Source organism: Propithecus coquereli, unplaced genomic scaffold (genome assembly GCF_000956105.1).
Source record: "Propithecus coquereli isolate 6110/MARCELLA unplaced genomic scaffold, Pcoq_1.0 Scaffold299, whole genome shotgun sequence".
Classification (NCBI taxonomy): domain Eukaryota; kingdom Metazoa; phylum Chordata; class Mammalia; order Primates; family Indriidae; genus Propithecus; species Propithecus coquereli.
This window is the reverse complement of record NW_012148607.1, coordinates 3,529,112-3,544,142: the sequence shown is the minus strand read 5'-3', so window position 1 is coordinate 3,544,142 and position 15,031 is coordinate 3,529,112. Positions and strand designations below refer to the sequence as shown.

At 51.9% G+C, this 15,031-nt stretch overlaps 1 protein-coding gene across 2 annotated transcripts in view; it reads right to left on the bottom strand.

Annotated features, from left to right (window-relative positions):
* SLC6A9 (solute carrier family 6 (neurotransmitter transporter, glycine), member 9) overlaps positions 1-5,201 on the bottom strand; it is a 30,283-nt gene extending 25,082 nt beyond the window's left edge. Inside the window, exon 1 of one of the 2 annotated variants that reach the window (XM_012648990.1) lies at positions 5,017-5,201. The gene's annotated coding sequence lies outside the window, so the exon portion shown is untranslated. The remainder of the gene's footprint in view (positions 1-5,016) is intronic. The other variant, XM_012648988.1, reaches the window with a different exon arrangement.
* Between the last annotated feature and the right edge of the window lie 9,830 nt (positions 5,202-15,031).

The following is a 15,031-nucleotide window of genomic DNA, read 5'->3' as shown; positions in this document are numbered from 1 at the left end:
GTCACCTCTCCTACAACCCTTCCCTCCGGCTCACCAGGTGAAATTCTACAAATCCTTTAGGACCAGGCTTCAATGTCACCTCTTCTCTGTAGCCTTTCCTGACACTGTCACCCACTAGAATCAACAAATTGCTTCCTCCTTTCTGTTTTGTGCAGACTTCTAGCATCCTTATCTCATGTTACCCTTATTTGCTTATAAGTTTGTCAACTGTGAGTCAGTGAGTTCCCGGAGGGCTTGGGACTGTGTTTCCTTTACCCTCTGTGCCCAGTACCTAACCCTGCACTCGGCTGGCAAGAGCATTGACTAAATTGAACTGAAGGGGCATGGGCGAGGCAGAGGCATGGACCATGGGCTCGTGGTCAGCTGGGACCCAGCAGGCAGCACCTGAGAGGCAAGGTGGGGCTGGTGCCCGGAGGGAGCGCCAGACAATGGAAGGTGTAGACCGGTTTAATGCAGACAGGATGGAAGAGGGGGTAACTTCTGACAAGCCTCAAGAGAGGAATCAATCTTCAGAGAGCCTTAAAGAACTCTCTTGAAGGGAAATGGGAGGAAACTCCGTGTCAGATGGACAAGAGCATTCAACCTCCATAGGGCCTGGGCCCAGGAAGGATTTGGCTTTGCCTCTGGAACCTTCCTTACCTTCCCAGGAAAGAAGCTCTACTCCAAAGGTTGTTCTGGGCCACGGTGCCCCACCCACAGCCACCTGTCAAGGGCCACCTCTCACCCACAAGCCCAGGAAGTCAGGAAGGCTGCAGGAGAGGAGGAAGCTCTTTGCCTATGCAAATGGGCCCTTGGCTTCTTTAGGCCCTTTGCCTGGGGCTTGGGCTCCTGCACAGCCTTCTCCTCAGGGCAGGGGCAGGGAGGGAGGTAAGTATACCCCTGTAACCCAGGCCTGCCTGCCTCTCAACATGTCCTTCTAAAGAGGTCCTGACTCATGGCTTTGCTCTTCTGGGGGCAAGTAGGGGAAGAAGGGGGTGTTCCCTCGGAAGGGGGTCACGCCCTGTCCTCCTTGCTCACCGTGCGCCCCCCTCAATAAACTCTAGATTTGACTTCCTTAAAGCTGTCTCTCTTCAGCCAGGGAATCATAGTGACCGTGGTCACAGTAATAACAGCAGATGGCATTACTGAGAGCCACCTCACGGGCTGGACATTATTTATCGAATTACCTGGTCCGGTGAGTGAACTCAGGACACTGTCCTGGAACTTAGGCTGCAGAATGTTCTCCCCCAGGTTATCCCAGGGTTGCTCTCACGGTGTGCAGTGGAGAGGTGGACTCGGAGAGGCCAGATGCCTTGTGTAAGTGCCTGAGTGTGGACTTGAACCCAGCTTCTCGGACTTGCCATCTGTGGCTCTGAGGGAACCCATCCACACCCAGGCGGTCACTAAAGCCTGTTCCGGGCCAGGTCCTGAGCACCCTCATGTAGTGAACAGCTCAGCGGGGAAAGACTGCTTAATGGCTGCTTCCGGGAGAATGGGGTGGGCATAAACCTTTGCTACTTCTCCTGCCTCTGCCATTTCTGTCAAATGGCCCCATCCATCCACTCAGAAAATCCCAATTTCGCACGGTGCAGCACCCCTCTCCTCGGTGCTGGAGATCGACAACGCCCAGGCCCCAGACTTGCGCTTAACCCATTCTATGGGCCTCCACTGTCATGCGGCAGTGGGTCACAGTCAGTTTAGCGTGTGGTGGACAGCTCAGGTCTGGTAGGCCTGGGCAGGATTTCTGGCTCTGCCATTCACTAGGAATGTAACTTCAAGCGAGTCACTTAACCTCTCTGAGCCTCAGTTTTCTCAATCTGGAGGATGGGGCTAATAATAATTCCCTTGTAAATTCTAAAGTTTCTGCCTGATTTTTGTCTCGACCTCAAGTCCTCCACATTTTCCTTGCCTCCAATCCGTTAATCTTCCAAAAGCCCTAAAGCCTTGATTCCCGCCAATCGTTCCCCACAGCCAACAGGGCACGGCCTAAATTGCTCAGCAGGCACTTAAGTAAGGCCCGCCACAATTAGACCCATTTATTCCATGAACGTTGACGGCAGGTCTGCTCTGGGCCAGACCTGTGCTAGGCACCAAGAACTCAAAGGCATTTGCCCTCCTGCATCTTAGGGGTTAGTGGGCAAGAGTCAAACTGATGACTCAAATTTAAATAATTACAGACTGAGATAAAGGATATGAAAGAGAAAGATCCTGTTATGAGACTCTATGGCAGGGAGGCCTGGCCGAGTCTGAGTCAGAGAGGGTGTCCCTGAGGAAGTGATGTTTAAGGGTTTAAAGGGATTAATTAGGCAAAGTGGCAATCATGAGGAAAAAGGAAGAGAGAGTCTGACAAATGAAACAACATGTGGAAAAGCTCTGAGGCTAGAGCTCAGCCAGCCAGGGAGAGAGTGGCCGGAGATGAAGAAGGACAGAGAAGCCTTTGGGTCTGGGCTTCGGTCTTCTCCTGAGGGCATTGGTGGCTGCTAATAGCTTTTAAGCAGAAGATCAACTTGGAGGAGCAGCTAGTGGAATGTGCATTTTGAAAATATCATCGTAGATGTAGTGTGGAGAAAGGACAGGAGGCAGGTGAGAGTGGAATAGAGGAAATCTACTAGGGATGGGCTGGGCAGAAATGAGGAGGGGGCTTGGATCAAGCAGGGGATGAGGGAATGAAAAGTGCACAGATTTGAGAGAAATACAGAAGGTAGCACGGTGGGACTCAGTGATGAATTGGACTGGGGGGGCTACTGAGGGATAAGGAGAGGTCTCTGGTTTCTGCGGGTGCCAGTCCCAGAGACAAGAATGCTGGTGATGCTGCAGCTTTGCAGGGGGAGTTGATGAGTGAGGTTGGACAAGCCAGTCTGAGCTGCTTGTGAGCTGAGACCAAGGGCAGATGCTGAGGGGGCAGTCACAGGACTTGGTGTCTTTCCTCTCCCTTAAACAGGATTGTCAGGTCAATAGATGTCAAGGGCCAACCCCTGGAGTCCTCACTAGGGATGGAAAGGTGACAGGCTCTTTCCCTTAGTAGGAAGATAGAGGAGGAAGCACAATCTCCACTAGCTGTGATGGAGGGAGTGAAGGAGCTGTGGGAGAAGGGAAAGGTCCTTAGGTTTACCTGGGAGCCCAGGTCAGCAACCTGTGGCCATCTGCCCCCATGGAGACTACCCAGCATTCCCAGAGAGCTCCTGCCTCCATGCCTTTGCTCAGGCAGGGGCTCCCTCTTCTTCGAGCACCGTTGTCCCCATTTCCACCTGTATATATCCTATCCATCCTCAAAACCTATCCCAGTGCCCTTATCTTCACGGAGCCTTCCCGGGTCCTCCGGGTTGCCATCAACATTCCTACTGTACCTCTAAAGCACGCTGTGTGCGTCTGATTAGCACGCTTGTCACACGGAGCATTGCGGCATGCTCGCTTGTGTCCAAGTCTGTCTCCCCCACTAGCTGGAGAGCTCTTCCAGGGCAGAGGGGCGTTTCTTTCATGCCCCCAAAGCCAGTAACTGAGCGGGCACCGCCGCAGTCGCCGCATAGGCCGAGTAAGGGGGCGTTTTCTCTACGGTCCTTGGAAACACATGGGCATGTTCAATGTCGCCCATTAGTCCCTAGAACCAGTCCCCTCATTCACTACTCTCCAACCTCCTGAAGCCCCCTCACTTTGGGATCTTTAATCTCTGAGGTTCTTCTCTCCTCCTCTATTCCTTGTCCCCCAGCCTTTATCTCCCAGGGGCGGCAGCCTCACGCTGGTTTCAGCAAAGAAATAGACCCCGCTTTGTGCGGGAGCTGTCAGCGAGCCGGGGACGCGGCTCCTTTAAGAGCGATCAGCGAGGGGCGTGGCCTGCGGCGAGCAGGCCCCAAAGGGGGTGCGGCTCCTTTAAGTAGCGGCCGGCCCCCGGCGAGGAGGCCCCGGGCCGGCGGGCAGGGGCGCGGTCGCTCTCGGAGCTGCGGCAGCGCCCCGGTTCTTCGAAGCGGGGCGTGTCCGCTTTAATCGGGGTGCTAGGGTGGGGGGTGGGCGTTACATCAGCCACCACGTGTGGGCCGCTCAGCTGGCGTGGAGGCGGCGGCCCCGCCCCCGGCCCTGCCGTGGAAAAGTACCGGGGCGCCGAGGGCCCCGCCCCCGGGCCGCCGAGGGCCCCGCCCCCGGGCCGCTCGGCCCCTCCCGGCCCTGCGGGCAAGCCCCTCCAGTCCCGCCCCGGCCGCCGCTGTCTCCCGCCGGGCGGTGGCTGCCCGGTGCGGGGCGCTGGCGGGAGGTGGGCGCCCTGGGGCTGCTAGGCCCCTGCCCTCACCTGCGGCTGCCTGGCCCGCCCTAGACGCTCCCGTCCTGCGGGGCGGGGATTCTTCCCGGGTGGCAGCCCCCAAAGAGCTCCCGGCTCTCAGTCCCTTCCCAAAGCCCCAGCCCCGGGAGCTGCGGACAAAGGGAGCCCGGGAGCGCCGAGTCTCCCGCGCGGCTTCCCGGGACACGCGGGCACCGGCGCCCGGCGGGCCGGTGGGCGGGCAGATAGGGAGGCAGGCCGGCTGGGGCGGCCAGATAGGCAGCGGGGCTGGCCAGCGGTGGGAGAAGATGGAGCGGGAGCCCGCACGCGGGCGCAGATGCCGCCGGCCGAGTCTTGGCTCCTGCAGGCCCCTGGCGCGCAGAACCACTGGCGCCCCAGACGGACCGTGACACGTTCTGGTTCCGCCGCTACCCGCACAGCCCGCGCCGCCGCCCCCGACCGAGCCGGCATCTGCACGCAGCGCTCCCTTCGGGGAGCGCCCCCCCCGTGCCCGCCCGCTTCAGCTCCTTGGTGACAGCGGTGACTCCAAGACGCGCGCACCTACCCCGACCTTTGCGGCGAGACAGACATCCCGGTGCGTGCACCCACACTCTTACCCACAGATGCCCGCATGCATGCGCGATCACTCTCTCTCTCTCTCACACACACACACACACACACACACACACACACTCTGGTCCTGGGGCTCAGCCCCGCCAAGCCGCCAAACAGACCGACGGCAGGACAGACGGGGCGCGGGCCGCAGCGTCCCCTTTCCCCAGCCCCCTTACCATGCTGCAGCCCCCGGCCCAGGCGTGCTGGGTCCGCCGCGGTGCGCCCAGGTGGCTTTCTTAAAGGGAAAGTTGCATCAGCCTCCCGAGGCACTGTGCCGCTGCGAGTCCGCCCGCCCCGCCGCGCGGCTCTCTGCTCTTCCAGAGCTTGTTGTGTTTTGGTTTCGGGGAGGCGGGGGCTAAGAGTTTGGTGAAAGTTTGAAGAGTGGAGAAGGCTTGGGAGACCTAGCCAAGTCCCTCCCCTCCCTGAGCAGCTCCCCTGGCCGCCCTCCCCCCCATTTCATCCCCTCCCTCCCAGTGTCGACTTCTCAGGCTCCTCCTCCCAGGGAATAAAATTACAAGTCGCTCCAGCTTTCAGATGATTGATCCCCAAGAACCCCTGGGAGTGGGCTCCACAAAGGAGCCCCCTTCTGCGCCCCTGCCTCGCTGCCCTCCAGCTGGGGCCCTTGGAGGAAGCAGATGTCGTCCCCTTCGGGCTAGGCTGGAATGAAGCCATAAGGCCTGGAGCACTTCGGGGGGCTGGGGCTGGAGTTAGCCCGCCAGGCCCCTGGCCTTCTGCGCCTGCGTTCCCCCTAGAGAGAAGTCAGAGCAAATTCCATTCCCTTTGGAGCTGAGCCGCTAGAGACTGTGGGCACAGCTGGGTAAGGCCTGGGTCCTGCTCCTTGGAACCGGCCGGCTGGGGGGAGCTCTTTCTCCACAAACCCTCCTTGGACCGCTGGCTTGGTCAGCCGTACCCTCGTGGTGGCATCACAGAGGCTGCAGATAGCAACCTGGGCTCCCTCTTCCCTCTGGGGAGACAGACCTGGGTTCAAATCCTAGCTAAAGGAATTTTTGCCAAAAGGAGCCTTGCTGAGCCTCAGTTTCCTCCCCTGTGAATTGGAGAGCGTGGGCTAAGGAAGTGCACATATGTGTATATAAAGCACATTGCTCCAGGCCGCCTCTGGCAGCAGTGCCTGGCATTTGGAATGGGGCTCCCACATTTGCTTACCTTGCGAGAGCAACCAGCTTCCAGGAAAAGGGGCCAATTAGTACTAACTGTCAGAGGAACCGTTTTTCCCTCCACCCTGAGTGGGGCATCTGCTTAGGGAAAGACAGAAGAGACAGTCTCCACTCTGCACCCCGACTCCTCACCATTTTCTGGCTGGGAAACCGGTTTTATTTTTTTCCTGGGGACAGTCAGCCTCCAAGAAGCTGATGCACACATGTCAAACTCGCACAAGACCAATTGATGAGTGAGACTCCACTTTATTATTTTGTAATCAGAGGCACTGAACAAGATAACAGGTACCAAGCAGACACTTCCTGCAATGTGAGCTCTCGCAGGCCAACACACACAGTCCATTCCACAAACCTTCCCCAGGGCCAAGTACAAATAAAAACAGCTCTCCACTGTCTCAGAACTTACAAATATTCACACTGGAGACTCAGTCAGATCCGGGAAGACGCCTTAGCAAGATTATTTACTTTGTCCCCAAACCTAGCAAATATAGCATATTTGGGATTTTCTCCTATGAACCAATCACAGGTGTTTTCTTGTGTGCATGTGTGTGTGCATGCACCGCTACCTGAGCAGCCTGTTGTGACTATGCCCGATGCTGTGTGTTTGTGCAGGTACATCTGTGAAAGAGATGTGTGCATTCTGTGCACTGCAGCAGGTCTGTGTGGTGTGTGTGCCCAGCTCCTGGGACTGGGCAGATTGGATTCATGCACTCCTTTTCTCTCCTGCCAGTACCCAATTCGCTTGTAAATTGTTTCTAGGATCCCCTTCCTTGCCTTCTCCCTGGGCCTTGTCAAAAGGGTTGCCACCCAGGAAAGGCTGAATGGAGGCTGTTGAAGAGGCCCCCAAGCAGTAGAGGGGAGACAGGAGGAGTGTGAAGAGGAAAAGGCCTGCCTCCTCCCTCCCCCTTGAAGCAGCAGGCCGGGGTGGGGTAGGCCTGGGAGAGGGCACTGAGAGCGTTCTGACAACATTCAACTAAGGTTCTGAGAGTTCCCATGGCCCCGGTCAGAGCTGGGATGGCCTTCATCCCTGGCTGTGAGCCCCTGACCCTGGGTGGCAGCTGGCCCACAGGGTGAGAAGGGCATGGCCAGCCTGGGCCACTGTGGGAGAGCAGAGGGATCAGGCCTGAGGACCGACAGGAGGACCGATGGGGTCAGACATCCTGACTGGTCTGCTTCTTCCTGGGGCAGGGCAGCAAGAGGCTGGCAGCGGCCAGGCCCCACCCACTAAGGCGTGTCTCAGGAGCCTCCAGTTACAGTGCTATTTCCTGGGAGAGCTGCGCCCAGCGTCAGATCCCCCCCCCTTCCTCATTTGGTGTCATCAACTAGCAGGATCAAGGACACTGTGTTGGGACGCAGTCAGCCTAGGTGTGTGTCTGGCTGGTGGAAGAAAGATAATGCCAGACTTGGGCCCCTCCTGGAGGTCGCTGTAGGAGCTGGCAGCACTGGCACCTTGATGGAGAAGTGCTCAGCGTCCTGCTGAGAAGGTGGGGCCAGTGGACATTGCTTGGCGGTGGAGCCTCGGCAGCCGGGAAGTGTTATTGGCAGGGGCCTGCCTGGGCTCTCCTCTCAAGATTCTTCCTCTCTTGAACTCGGGGCCCAGTGGTCAGTGCCTGGCACCTTCCCTGCCCTGTCCCAATGCAGGGGAGCAGGTTAGACAGGTCCAAAAGCTGTCTCTGGGGCTCCATGTGCCCCTCAGGCCATCCTGTTGTGCTTTCTCTGCCCACCCCACCCCCCAGGTGAGCATAAGCCAACCCTGGGTCTCAGTAAGGTGTCCTCCTGGACCTTAGGTGCCAGGTAAAATCAAGCATACCAACAGGAAGTGATGACTTTGGCCCTGCCCAAGGGGCAGCCCAGTATCCAGAGCATTCAATGCCCAGACTCCTAAATACCTTGGAATTCCCAAGGTCAAGAGTGCCAGAGTGCCCAACACTGCAGAGGACCCAAAACCCAGAGTTCGCAGTGCCCAACCTCCAGGGGGCCTAATGCCGGTGGTGCCCAACAACTAGAACACCCAATGTTCATAACATCCAGCCTTCAGAGTGCCAGTGTCCTATTCACTGGAAAAGAACCTGGAAGGAGGGAGCTGTGGCCCTATATGACTAAGGTCCCTCTCTTCTGCCTTCACTCGGGGAAGTGAATGTTATGAATTTGGGGCTAGGATGGTGCTGGCAGAAGTGGCAGTGCTTTCTTTCTTTCTTTTTTTTTTTTTGAGACAGAGTCTCGCTCTGTTGCCCATGCTCGAGTGCCGTGGCATCAGCCTAGCTCACAGCAACCTCAAACTCCTGGGCTCAAGTGATCCTCCTGCCTCAGCCTCCCGAGTAGCTGGGACTACAGGCATGCGCCACCATGCCTGGCTACTTTTTTCTATATATTTTTAGTTGTCCAGCTAATTTCTTTCTATTTTTAGTAGAGACGGGGTCTCGCTCTTGCTCAAGCTGGTCTCGAACTCCTGATCTCGAGTGATCCTCCCACCTCGGCCTCCCAGAGTGCTAGGACTACAGGCGTGAGCCACTGCGCCTGGCCTGGCAGTGCTTTCTTGATGCTACCACCCTGGGTCTGGAGTGGCCAAGAGGGGCTGCAGAGGGATGGTGTTTTTTCCCTCCCCAACCCGCCCTGGTCACAGGACCTGTGAAATTGAATGTCCATGTGCTCACTCAGCAGATATTAGTGCACATATGCTATGTGCTGGGAATTGAGCTACCCTCTAGGAGTACAGCCATGCGAGAGAAGGGGTTTCTGCTCTCCCAGAGGGGACAGGTGACAATGTGTCTGTCCTGGTGTGTTGGTGTGGTTCGGCCTATTGCCATCAGTGGCCCAGTTGAGACTGCAGCACGGCTGTGAGAACGGCTGTTGGTGTGATGGTGTTGGCTGAGGCTGTGAGCGCAGACTGTGTCAACAGGTGGATGTGTGTGACTATCAGAGCAGGTCTGACTGTGTCCGTCTCTCTGACCATCCTAATAATCCCTCCCTGCCTCACTGCTATTCCAAGGATGGGATGTAAAGCCCCCTTTTCCCTCAGATCCCCAGGTACTGAGGGTCAGTCCCCTGTGGGGAGGAGAGGGCTAACCCCAGAGCCACCCTGCAGTGGGGCCGGAGATTTGTCCCACTGCTCCTGCCCTGACTGGACCCAGAGCCTCTTTGGATTGGAAGGACAGGAAGAGGGGTAGCTATAAGTGAATCAGCTAACACCAAAAATAGTCATCTGCCCTGGGGAGGATCCTGTGATGCCACCCCCTCTTCCAGTCCAACCCAACCCGGCCCGTTGACCTGGAGCCTGGGTAGGGTTCCTGTGTGACTCTCCCCTCAGACTTGAAGGGGGAAGAGAGCGATGACATCACTGTAAATCATGACATCATAGGAAGCTACGACATCACAAGGAGTGACATCAGGCAGGGAGTGGGGGTGGGTGGCCTGCTGCGTGGGTGAGTGGGGCGGGCTCCATCTGCTGGCAGCTCCCCACAAATTCCAGCACCTGGAGATGGCGTGGCTGGATAAGCCCCGCTGGGGACCCTGCCTTATCTGCCCCCCAACACATGTCTGATAAGCCTCTTACCATGGGCTGGCCCAGGCGGCAGGTAGGAAGTAGCTGGAAGAGGGGAAGGACCAGCTGGGACTGGCTGAGCTCTAGAGAAGACAGCAGGGGTCGGGGAGTCCCAGCAGAAGCCCAGGAGGGCAAGGTGAGGGGTCACAGCGAGGGAAGTGTAGAGCAGTGGTTTGGGCCATGGATTCTGAAGCCAGGCTGCCTGCGTTCGTAAGCCCAGGTCTTCCACTTAATAGCTATGTAAACTTGGACCTCTGTCTCCTCAGTACTCCTTGGCAGGAATTCTATTAGTAGTGACTACAAATCACAGCATCGTCTTGAGGATTAAAGCATTTAATATGTGTGCAAGAGGCATGGAAGAGGGCTTGGTATACAGCAAGTACTTCCTTCCTAGACCAGGACCTTGCCCAGGAGGGGCCCACCACCTCCAGCAGTACACCTGGGGCCCTCCTCAGGCCCAGCCCCAACACCTGCTCAGCCTGTCCTCACTCGACACTCCTCAGGAATCCTGGCCTTCCTGGCAATGCCCCCAGACACCTTGTAGCCCTTGTGCCCTCTGGTGACAAAAGCCATATATGGCAGCTGAATCCCCAGGACATACTGGGCCAGAGAAGATGCTGTCCCTTGTTTGCTTATTTTATGTCATCCTCACGTCAAGTTGACAAGGTAGGAATTATCTCCATTTTCTAGAACTAGGGCTCAGGCAGATTAAATAATTTGCTGAAGGTTACAGAACTAATAAATGGTAGAACTTGACCTTGAATTCAGGTTGGCCTGTCTGCAAAACCTATGATCTGACCCCTGCACAGTATGCCCAGGCTCCTCAGGGGTGCGTGCACACAGGGCCACGAGATCCGGCCGATGTTTCAAACACGAGCCATACTGGTACTTTGTGTGCAACTAGGATTGGGCGGATGGTCATTGAGATTCTCTAGCTGTGACCACAAAATAGTGTCAATTGGTTTTGAGCACAATAAGGTTGGGTGTTGGCTGTTGGGACTTTTTGTGTGGCTTTGGTGTGGGTGTATGATTGTATTGTGTGAGTGTAACCATGGTTAGGCTTGTTACTTGTGTGCGATCAGCCATGGCCGTTTGCGGCTAGTCTGACTCTGTGTGTGTGTGTGTGTCACAGGGAGAGCCAGAGATGGTATGGCTATGTTGCAGAGGGGTGTGTAGCTAGTGGGATTATGTAGGGAAAGGTGACAGAGGGCCCTGAGTTCCCAGCGCCACTTGCCTTTTCGGTCCCAGGCCTGCGTCTCCTCACCATGACACACATGATGGATGACTTCGCAGGGCTGATCCACTCCCATGGGCTTGCCCGGGATTTCATTTCCCCCTTTTAGTTTTTGAGAAAGTAAAGCAAATAGTACCACAGATTAAAGCTGGTCTTCCTTTTTTCCATGGGATATTTCTGAAAGCATTTTACATGCCTTTGCTTGAAATCTAAAAAGAAGTGTCATTTTAAAAAGAAAAGTCGATGTGGCTATTCTAATTGTTTAAACGTTAGTTCTTAAGGTGTTGATTGCAGATCCCTGGGAATCTCTGAGATCCTTACAGGAGATCCACAAGGCAAAAACTGTTTTCCTAACAATAATAAGTTGTTATTCGCCATTTTCACCTCGTTGATATTTGCACACGATGCAAGAGCAACAGTGGGTAAAACTACTGGCACAAAGCAGCCATCCAGGTTTGGCACCCAGCTGTGCTAGCAGCATTTTTCTCTGCTGCGGTGCATGAACAGTAAAACAAGAGAAAAAAAGTCAGTTTCACTTAAAAAGTCCTTGATGAAGCAGTAAAATTATTTTTTTGTGGTCTTATGTATCAGTAGTTACCTTGTTTTCATTATGGAGTCATATTTCATTGTATAGATGTTATGCAATTTGTGTAAACATTTACATGTTGATGGACATTTGGGCTGTTTTCCACTTTCATTATTTTAAAGTTGCTATGCACGTTCACATACAGATCTTTGTGTATATTGTCATTTCTCTTGAGTAAATGCTTTGGAGTTGGATTGCTGGATCATATTGTAAATAACTGTTTCACTTTATAAGAGATTTTCAGTTTCCCAAAGTGACAATATTATTTGACATTCTTATCAGCAATTATGAGAGTTACAGGTGCTCTGAATCCTCACCAGCATTTGGCATTGTTTACCTTTTAAATTTTAGCCATTTTAGTAACAGACATGCAGTGGTATCTTACTGTGTTTTAATATGCAATTTCCTGATGATTAATAACATTGAGCATCTTTTCATGGGCTTTTTGCCATTCATGTATCTTCTCTAGTGAAGTGTTCATTCAAATCTTTTGATCATTTAAAAATAAGATTGTATTATTAGTACTGAGTTATAAGAGTACTTTATATATTCTGGATATAAGTCAAATTTTTCTGTAGTCTGTTTCTTGTCTTTCATTTTCTTCCTATTTTTTTTTTTGAGATGGGGTCTTGCTGCAACCCCAAACTCCTGGGCTCAAGTGATCTTCCTGCCTCCCGAGTAGCTGGGATTGTAGCTGTGAGCTACCACGCCTGGCCTTGTTTTTGTTTTGATTACAAATTTCCAATTGTTCCAGCATTATTTGTTGAAAATATAACTGTCCTTTCTCCATTGAATTACCTTGGGATCTTTGTCAAAAATCAATAGACCATATGTATACAGATCTATTTTGGACTTTCTACACTGTTCCATTCACTTTTATGTCTGTCTTTATGCCAATACCACACTGTAGTGATCACTATTCTTATCTTGTTTAGAAGAGGCAGTAAAATTATTAACTTTATTAATTGTTAACACTTAAGTACATGCCTTTTTTATATTTTGTGTGACAAAATGGGAAGTATGTTTCATCTCAAGGAAAAGCACTTATGCAATTGAATCATGAGCTGAATTCACCAAACACCAATTTTACTTAAAAGAATAAATGACAAACCATAGTTGTTCAGACTTGGGTATTTGGCATACATTTTCTCGAAAGTCAATCAAGTGAGCCTGTCAGTTCAAGGAAAAAAACTATTAGCATTTGTTGCCAAGAACAAAATTAGAGCTTTCAAGTGAAAATTCCAATTTGGAAAACTTACATCTACTCCTGTGGGTTTGAAAGCTTCCAATTGTGATGAGATTTGTGGTGACATTAATGAGAGTGTGTGTGTGGTGGCTTTTTGATACCATATAATGAAATGTGTCAACATTTGGAAGATCTGCATAACTCGGTGAATCAATATTTTCCAAATGACCAATACCCGATGTTGCAAAATCATACATGAATAAAAGATCTATTCAAGGCAGACCAATGGATTTTAATGTAACAGAGTATGAAAAGTCAACACTGTAACTAACCTTTAAGAAACTACCACCTTGAGTTTTGGCTTAGCGTAAAGAATAGCCACAATTAACTGAAAAGGTTATTAAACTACTTGTCCCTTTCCCAAGGCATACATTATGAAGCTGAGCTTCCATCACGTATTTTAACCAAAACAACATATTGCAGCAGATTGAATGCAGAAGCAGCTATGAGAATTCAGCTGTCTTCTATCAAGCCAGACATTAAAGAGATTTGCAAAGGTGCAAATAATGCCACCATTCTCATTAAAATTTTTGTTTTGGAAAATATATAGCTATTTTCATAGATAGATATATTTTTTGGTTAACATATAATGATATTATTATTGTTATTTTGAGTTAATACGTATTTTAACTTTCAGTTTTAATTTCGAATACATTGAATATCAAGAGAGAAAACTCACTTAAAACTCTTTGGGCCCTTAATTATTTTTAAAATTGTGAGGGAGCTCTGAGACCGACTAAATTAGAGTTTTTTTTTTTTTTGAGACAGAGTCTCACTCTGTTGCCCGGGCTAGAGTGCTGTGATGTCAGCCTAGCTCACAGCAACCTCCAACTCCTGGGCTCAAGCAATCCTACTGCCTCAGCCTCTCGAGTAGCTGGGACTACAGGCATGCGCCACCATGCCCGGCTAATTTATATATATATATATTTTTAGTTGTCCAGCTAATTTCTTTCTGTTTTTAGTATAGACGGGGTCTCGCTCTTTGCTCAGGCTGGTCTCGAACTCCTGAGCTCAAGCGATCCTCCTGCCTTGGCCTCCCAGAGTGCTAGGATTACAGGCGTGAGCCACTGCGCCCGGCCTAAATTAGAGTTTTACTTAAAAAAAAATCTTCATTTCTTTGGCCCTACACCTTTGTTAATGTTAATGTACTATTAAAGAATAAATTAATTTTATTGCTTACGTTACAGTGCACATGAGCTACAGACTTTTAGCATGTCCCCAGTGTGGTTGACAACATTCTCTCTCCTGCAGGGAAGGTGCATGTTTTCACTTTCTCCCTTAACGAGGAAGAAAAGTCGATCCCTCCAAAGCTACTGCCTCCAGAACAGATAACAGCAGCTGGCTGGCCATAGGCCCTGCTGGATTTCTGGTGATCTTGCTTAATTCCCTCTTTTCGGTTTCTAAGCACACTTTAAAAAAAGCTATTGAGCACTTTCTGTGTTAAGAACTTTATGTTCATTTTCTCACTTAATCCTCATAATAACTCTATGAGCTGGATATGGTTATTACTCCCATTTTATAGATAAGAAAACTCAACCTTAGAGAGATTAGGGGAAACTTGTAGGAATGTAACTAGGTTTAAATTCTAATTTATAAATAAATATTAAAGGTGACCTTAAATCCTGTTAAATCTATACATTAAAGAACCTGTTCATCTAAAGTTTAGTTCTTTAACAATTGCTCTTAGTAACAAGTTACCACTAAAGGGAGACACCAGTACAGACCCCAAATCCTTACCTAAGCCCCACCTGAGCCTTTATATCTGAGCCCTCACACTTGGGTCCTTACCCCTGAGTCCCCCTGAAGCCCCATGTCATGTTTAGGGCATGTCTGCCTCAGACCTGAGTGCTTATACTGATGTTCTGCATGATTTTTTCCCAGAACCTTTATACCGAGCCTTCGCACCCATCGTTTTCACTGGAACCTCCCTGAGCCCTTACCTGAGGCAACATGTGTAGCAGCTGCTCACCTGAGCCTACATACCTGAGCCCACTGACCAGCCCTCACACCAGAACGCCACACTTCAGCTGCTGGACCAGAGGTGGGCTCAGACTCTGAGACTATCCCTCCCTAGGGAGCAGCAGAGGGGAGCAGAGGCTGGAGGGTGGGGAATGCTGGAGTCAGGGTGTGAGCTGGGAGAAACAGGAGTGGGGAAGAACAGGGAACTCTTGGCCCCCAGCCGTAGTCAGGAATGTTTCCAGACAGCACTGACCTCTCACCCCAACCTGCCTCGGCGTGAGGATCAACTGCCTCCACCACCCCCACTGCAAGGACCAGCAGCCACCTCTGGAGCAACTGGGGTGTCTCCATGGCAACCATGCCAGGCCAGCTTGGGAGTGGGGTGGGGCACCTTTAAAATCTTTTAAGCCCCCAAACATAGGCTGATTCACCCACCTTGGTAACTTTCAG